This window comes from Gossypium hirsutum, chromosome D13 (assembly GCF_007990345.1).
Source record: "Gossypium hirsutum isolate 1008001.06 chromosome D13, Gossypium_hirsutum_v2.1, whole genome shotgun sequence".
Lineage (NCBI taxonomy): Eukaryota > Viridiplantae > Streptophyta > Magnoliopsida > Malvales > Malvaceae > Gossypium > Gossypium hirsutum.
Genome location: NC_053449.1, coordinates 53,471,237 through 53,478,901, shown reverse-complemented (window position 1 = coordinate 53,478,901; position 7,665 = coordinate 53,471,237). Strand labels below are relative to the sequence as shown.

Here is a 7,665-nt window from a genome sequence, read left to right as displayed (position 1 = left end):
CTAGCAACCAAACTCAATCTTTCATAAAACTTTAACAGCATGTTTGGTTAGGTGTATTGGCATAGCCAATACACCCCTAATCGGTGGGCCCCACCTAATCCCTCTTTATTCCGTCGTTTGGTTCAATGTATTGCTAATACGCGTGTAATACATTACTTTCCTAATCGGTGAAAACCACCGATTTCTAATTCCTCTCTTTTGCCCAGATTAGCTGCCGCTTCAGTTTACCCTCCTTGTTTTACCCTCCCCATTCACGCTTCTGTTTTACCCAAAATCCACCGTCTTCTGTTTCTTCCTTCTAGCTTTCTTCTCCACTCTCCTCACTGTCTTCTCCTTCTCTTTTTTACCTCTCTTTGGCGTCACAACTTTGTATTGTAAACCCTTTTCCAACGTCGTTGCAGTACTCTCTGAACCGATGGCGGACCAATCTCCTGCGGATCAGACCCCACCGTCTTCCGGCATGCAGTCTCTCTCTGTCGATTCTCAACCTCCCTCCTCCTCTTCAACTCCACAGTGAGTCATTTTCGTTGTAATTTTTTGTTTTGCTATTTCTTTATAGATGGAAATCGAGTAAATATATTTATATATTTTGAAATCATTGTTTCAGGATGAGTTTAGAAGAAAAGTTCAAGATTATAAGAAGTGTAGGGGAAGAATGTATTCAAGAGGATGAACTGCTAAATTTTCTAAATCATAAACCTGAACCCATTTGCTATGATGGCTTCGAGCCTTCTGACAGAACGCACATTGCTCAGGTATTCTACTTTTTCTTTTTTCTTTTTTTCTCTTTTAGAATCTTTATGTTTTTTTCCCTCAAAATTTTATAGTCCTCTTATATTGATTTCTCTATAGATGTAGGGATTGAATCTCAGAATTCAATCAACTCTTTGATGGATTTGATTTATACAGAAAAGTTAATTATGGATTTGTTTATTTATTCCTAACACATCATAACAGATTGAAATTTGACAATTTAACTTTTTTCTGATTATTTGACTTCAAAGTTTTAGCTTCTTCATAGTTATTTTATTGATTTTATTGTTTTTTTTAAACAATTGTTATATGCATATTTCCCTTTCAATAAATTTATGCTATTTGCTGCATTTGTTTTCAGATCTAAGTTCTAACATACTTCTTTCATTCACTTTGTTTATTCATATACTATGGCTCTACATTTAAATTTATTGTGTTTCTTTTTAAATGTTGAATTCTTGTGGTCTTCAGATGAAATTAACTCCAGGGCATCAGAGTATTGGCCACTTGTGATGGATATAGCTCGCAGAAATAAGCTACCCAAGATAATGAGATGTGGGGCTAATAAGATCTTTTTGATTTGTTTTATTAATATTTTGTAGTAATTCTTTTGTTGACTCCGAATACAAAATGCTTTTTTCTAGGTGTTGTCAAATTATGGGCCGTAGTGAGCAACATGAGTTGTCAGCTACCTAAATTCTTTACCCATGCATGCAGTGTGCTGACATATTTTTCCTTAATGTGCTTCTGCTCTGGATTTTATCCTTTCCTGATTCCAAGGCTTTTAGAGAACTTTAGGTAGATTTATAAGTAAATCTCAATAAAAGTGCGAGTCTCACTCTGTTTCAAGTTACTTCTACAAATTACTCAATTTTTTAACCATATAAATGCTTATTAGGCGTATTTTCTAAGTGATATCCATTGTTTCTTTTTCTTTTTCTAATTGAGAATTTTCATTATAACATCATTTGGTATCCTTTTATTGGAGTAATTGGAATTTTTTTCTCAATGTGTCCAAATAAAGAAAGTTCCAATTTTTGATTGAAGGTCCAAATTTACTATTATATTCCTCTACATAGCTATTTTAAGTTTAACGGTTTAAGCAAAGAACAACTGTTAAGGATCTCCAACATTGTTGCTATTGATCTCCTTCCATTTTTCTACAGTTTATTCTGGACTATTTTTTACAAGCTGTACCCTTGCTTGTGTACATTCTATGTTTTCCTGTAGGTTATAAAGTTAATTCAAACTTTTATTTATCTAAAGCTGCTGTAATTGCTTTATGTGGACAGGCGGACATTTTCCAATTAGGCATGGATCAAAGGAAGGTTAATGTGCTTGCAAGAGAGTATTGTGATGACATTAAGAGGAAAAACAAACAAATTATTTTGTCTCATCGTATTGTCCTACTTCAATATCTATTTTGGTTCTTGAGATCAATTGAATGTGGGGAAAAACTTTGCAGATTTAAGAGCCTTACCAAGACCAATTATTTTGAGATGCTTGAAGAGTTGGACATAAGTGACAACCAGATCAGAGTTTTACCCGAGTCTTTCAGATTATTGTCAAAATTGAGAGTTTTACGAGCTGATGAGACTCCCCTAAAAGTTCCACCAAGAGAAGTAATCAAATTGGGTGCTCAGGTAATACTAATCTGGCTACAAATTTAACTTGCTAGGACCTTTCCTGTTTGATTTCTTATGAGCTACTAACTCATTCAACTTCTTTCTACATTAGGCTGTTGTTGAGTTCATGGCTGGTCTCATTGCCAAGAGGGATACCAAGGCAGCACCACCAAAGAAGGAGAAAGGTTTTTGGTTCAGGATTTGTTCGATTTGTTGGCCGTTCTGGACCGCAAATACAGACGGAAACATGTAACCAATGAATTACACTAATCTCAACAGGCTGGTCTCTCAGGTACAATAAATGATGGCTTTAATTTGATTGTTTGCATTGTATGTGTATACTTATGATGTTTGGATCATTTACAGGTTATTTCTTCCTTGACTGCATCTTTGAGATTTGATGGTGCTTTGAATGTGGATGTGAATGAGTTTCAGACCAATTTAGTCCCATACCCTAGAATCCATTTCATGTTGTCTTCATATGCACCAGTGATTTCAGCGGAAAAGGCTTACCATGAGCAACTATCAGTAGCAGAAATCATAAGCAGTGCATTTGAACCAGCTTCAATGATGGCCAAATGTGATCCACGCCATGGGAAATACATGTCTTGTTGCTTGATGTACAGAGGAGATGTGGTGCCTAAAGATGTGAATGCTGCAGTGGCAACAACCAAGACCAAAAGGACCATCCAGTTTGTTGATTAGTGTCCCACAGGGTTCAAGTGTGGCATCAACTACCAGCCTCCAACTATGGTACCTGGTGGGGATTTGGCCAAGGTTCAAAGGGCAGTTTGCATGATTTCAAATTCTACTAGTGTTGCTGAAGTGTTCTCAAGGATTGATCATAAGTTTGATCTGATGTATGCAAAGCGTGCATTTGTGCATTGGTATGTCGGCGTGGGTATGGAGGAAGGTGAGTTTTCTGAAGCTAGAGAAGACTTGGCTGCTCTTGAGAAAGATTATGAAGAAGTGGGCTTGGAATCTGGTGAAGGAGATGAAGATGAAGGGGATGAGTACTAGGCTAGAATATAGAGTAAAATCTGCCAATGGACTTATTGGTCAGCTAATAAAAATGGGTTATTTTGTTTGTCTTCTCTATTTTATCAAACTTCAAAACATGTTTTAATGGATCTTTGCTTAATTTCATATGCTCTAACTTGCAGTAATTTCATATGCTTCAAAAAGTATGCGTGCTTCAAAATGGGTTCTTTTGTTTGTATTCTCTATTGTAGTATCAAACTTCAAAACATGTTTTAATGGATCTTTGCTTAATTGTTTTATTAAATTATATAAGAATATTAATTATTAATAATTTTATTAAATTATATATTTTAATTATAATATATTTAATAATAATTATGTTAAATTATATTTTATAGTATCATATATTATGATTTGAGTAAATTCATATAAGAATATTGATTATTAAGAATATTATTAAATTATATATTTTAATTATAATATATTTAATAATAATTATGTTAAATTATCTTTTATAGTATCATATATTATGATTTGAGTAAATTCATATAAGAATATTAATTATTAAGAATTTTTTTAAATTATATATTTTAATTATAATATATTTAATAATAATTATGTTTAAATATGATTAAATTATTTATTATTGATATTAATAATCTTATTAAAATTTAAATAACAATAACAATAATCATTTACCCAAACAAATTTATGTTAAGGGTATTCTAGTCATTTTAATTTTTTCCATTATGCTATTACACCTCTATTCCATTCAACCAAACACAAGATTGCTATTACGCCTCTATTCCATTACATTCAACCAAACAATTGATTTGCTATTACGCCTCTATTCCATTACACTTCTATTCCATTACGCCTCTATTCTATTACGCCTCTATTCCAATACAGCGAACCAAACGTGCTGTAAGAATATACTAAACTCATCAATGGCATAATCCAAAACATTTAAAAATTTTACAAATTAGCCCCTAGGTTAGCTAGATTAAGCTAATACGAGCTCAAAAACATAAAGATTATTAAAAACGGGCAAGGTTTACCTACCCAATCAAGGAACCCTAAGTGACCGAAGCTTCCTTCCCCTTTGGCAATGGAGTTTTGATTTTTAGATGAAAGAAATAAAGATGATTATGCCTTTTTAATTTTGTTATTCTTTAATTTTAACTTACCTTTTTACCTATTAACAAAATTGTCCTTTAAAAACAATTGAAATTTCATGAATTCCATCACTTATAGCGTCCACTAATACCTCAATGGTAAATTTACCACTCAAAAAGGGTTTAATTGCATAATTGGTCCTTCAATTATATTAAATTCAAACTAAACAAGCTTAATTTAAATTTAACCATAAACTAATTAAGACTAAATTAGCAAATAGCCCAAAAGTTAGTGGATTTAATCATGTCACCACCACTTGGAATTTTTAACCATGGTTTAATCACTATTTTGGTTCCTTTAGTATTTTAAATCTATAGCAATTAATTTTTACATCTTTTACAATTTAATTCTTTTACCTTAATTAAGCAATAATCGTGAAAATTACCGAACCAAACTTCAATTCACCTATAATACGACTCTATAAATATTTAATAAAAACATTTAAGGCCTTAAATTATGAAAATGAGGCCCCAATACCTCATTTTCAACAACCACTTGAATTTTGGACTAAACCACTTATACTAATCATTAATTCAATTAATTAAAATTCATCAAATCAAAATTTAATATAAAATTATTATTAACTTGTATAAGTTAAATATTAAATACGAACTTACTTATTGGATTTGTGGTCCTGAAACCACTATTTTCAACAACACTGAAAAATAGGCTATTACACATGGTATGAATAAAAGACTTGGTTGTTGAGATTGAGTTTATTTAAGTAAATTTGAAATGTCTTGATGCTAAATTATGGAAAGTTATATTAGTTGGTTGAAAGAGAGATATATGATATTTGGACATGTATATAGGATGTTCACTTTGCAAGCTAATGATCTTGTTTTGGTACTTTGATTATGAATAAGATTATAAGTAACATTGATGTATCAAGTGCTTGGTACTTTATTAACACTTAGTAAGTTGAAGATGTTAGCCAATATTTGAATGGCATTATATGTATGTTTAGGTAATAACATGACTTGATATTGAATGCTTGTAATTGTTGATGTTTGGAGTGAATGGCTTGGATGGTATGACCTGGTTAAAGAAATGATTAAATAAGATATGCTTAAATTGTGAAAATAGATTCTTATGTTTTAGGTCATTTATTGAAATTTTCTTATTGATATCTTAGTTAAAGAAATGATGATTGTATGAGTATGTTTAGGCATGAAAAATCTTGGCATGAATGGTAATAAATGATAGTTGCTTCATGATTGAATTGTGGTGTCAATTGAGGCATATTGGTTAGGCACTTAGGTTGAGTGAATTAAGTTGAATTTGGTTTTTTTTTTGTCTTGTATCATGTTGTTCAAGGGTCTAATGCATTGGCTTGTGGTTTTAGAGATCTTTGGTGAAATTTGGTTTATTGTTGAAGGTATTTTAGGCACATACGGCTTCTGACAAAGTCTGCCACACAGCTGTGTGCCCCTTTATTACACGACATTAGGTTGTTACACAGTTTGAGGACACGGATGTGTGGTTTTGTACCATACGGCTTCAGGCTATCACATTGCTGTGTGACCTTGTTTTACAATCTTGCCATGTTTTTCTTAAATGTTTCAAAGTAGTCCTTACTTTGATTTTAATTGTTTAGGACTTTTGTAAACTCAAATTAACCCTGATAATGTATGATTATCTTGGTTTTGATTATTTGTTTGATTAATAAATTATCTTTAATGAAAATTGAATTATGATAGCTCATTTATGTTTGGTTTTGTTTGGTAGCATCTTGTAACCCTAATCCGATAACGGAGATAGGTAAGTGGTATTACACAAGATAATAATCCTTCTTAGTATTTGAATCAAATGCTCACTTTGATTCTTTTACGAGATTACAGACTCGTTTATATTATCTACTGAAGTAAGTTTCCTTTCTCGTAATGTAAAGGTTATTATAATGCCACTTATCATTAGTTTGAACTTAGACAATCAATGAGCTAATATTTGATTGTAACAATTTTGCCATGTATGCAAAATACAAAACATATAACGGTGAATTGTGAAATTTATTTATTCATTGTTTAAATACATGGAAAACAATTACATGTTTACTACAATATGGACACATTTCCCAACAGACTTAACTTTTAAAGCAACCTATACTTTCTTATCTCGTGATTCTTGGGATATCTCATACAACAAATGGGAACTTGTTTGATCCTATGGTGGTCTGCAACATGATCGATAGTTTTTATGGCTATTTTACAAAGAGTGGATCCTCTGAAACGTGGAAAGATGCAAACGTAGGCAGACAGATGACACTAGTTGTTGCTTTTGTGTATCTGCAGAAGAAAATATTCTTCATATACTTCGCGATTGTCCCAAAGCTCAGGAAGTATGGAAGTAATTCATTCTGAATTTAATTTACTTGATGCGATCGTTGAAAGCACTAAAAATATCCTATCCCTAATACATAATGAAAAAGAATAGTAAAAGGGAAGTAGGGTCAAATCCTCAAGGACTGGATTTGCACAATATATTGTTCCGTGGAATCCCAGGCAGAGTCTTGACCAAGACAACCTGCATTCCTGAAAAGAAATAAAAAATAACAGAATTAAAGGTTTGGATCTGGAAACGAAGAATAAAATAAAAACAGAATTAAGAATATTGAATCGAAAATTTGAGAAATTAAAAATAGAGTTGAGAGAAAGGAAATTTTTATGGAAGATTCCAGCCTCCAGTTGTCTTATTCCACCTTGGGTTCAATCCTCGAATTTTAGATGATCCTTCCCAAACCGAATAAACCAGTTATAGTGGAAGAGGACGCCTACGACCACCAGCTCCAATAATTTAGACTTACGATGTGGTGGAACCTCACTCTAGCGAACTATCACTTCTGTGGGATCGTCTTATGCTAGATCAACGCTTCTCAATGGCGAATCCCACGCCATTTTGTCTTTTGGGCTCGCCAACCTCTGACGCAGTAAGCTAACGAACCGACTGTGCAACCTTCCCAAAACATACAAAGCTGCCGCCTTTGCATACGTTGAAAAGCTTACTTCTTTAGGGACATAGACGAAAGCGTCAGCCCCGTAGTGTGGAGAAACGATGAATACTCAGCGAGGAGGCTAAGTACGGATTCTAAACCTCATGAACCCTTTTGGGGATTTTTGACAACCTTCGGCTA

The 7,665-nt window shown here is 32.9% G+C and overlaps 1 pseudogene; it reads left to right on the top strand.

Moving 5' to 3' along the window:
* The first annotated feature begins 2,624 nt into the window (after nucleotides 1-2,624).
* LOC107903867 (tubulin alpha chain-like) lies at nucleotides 2,625-3,465 on the top strand (annotated as a pseudogene).
* The last annotated feature ends 4,200 nt before the right edge of the window (nucleotides 3,466-7,665 follow it).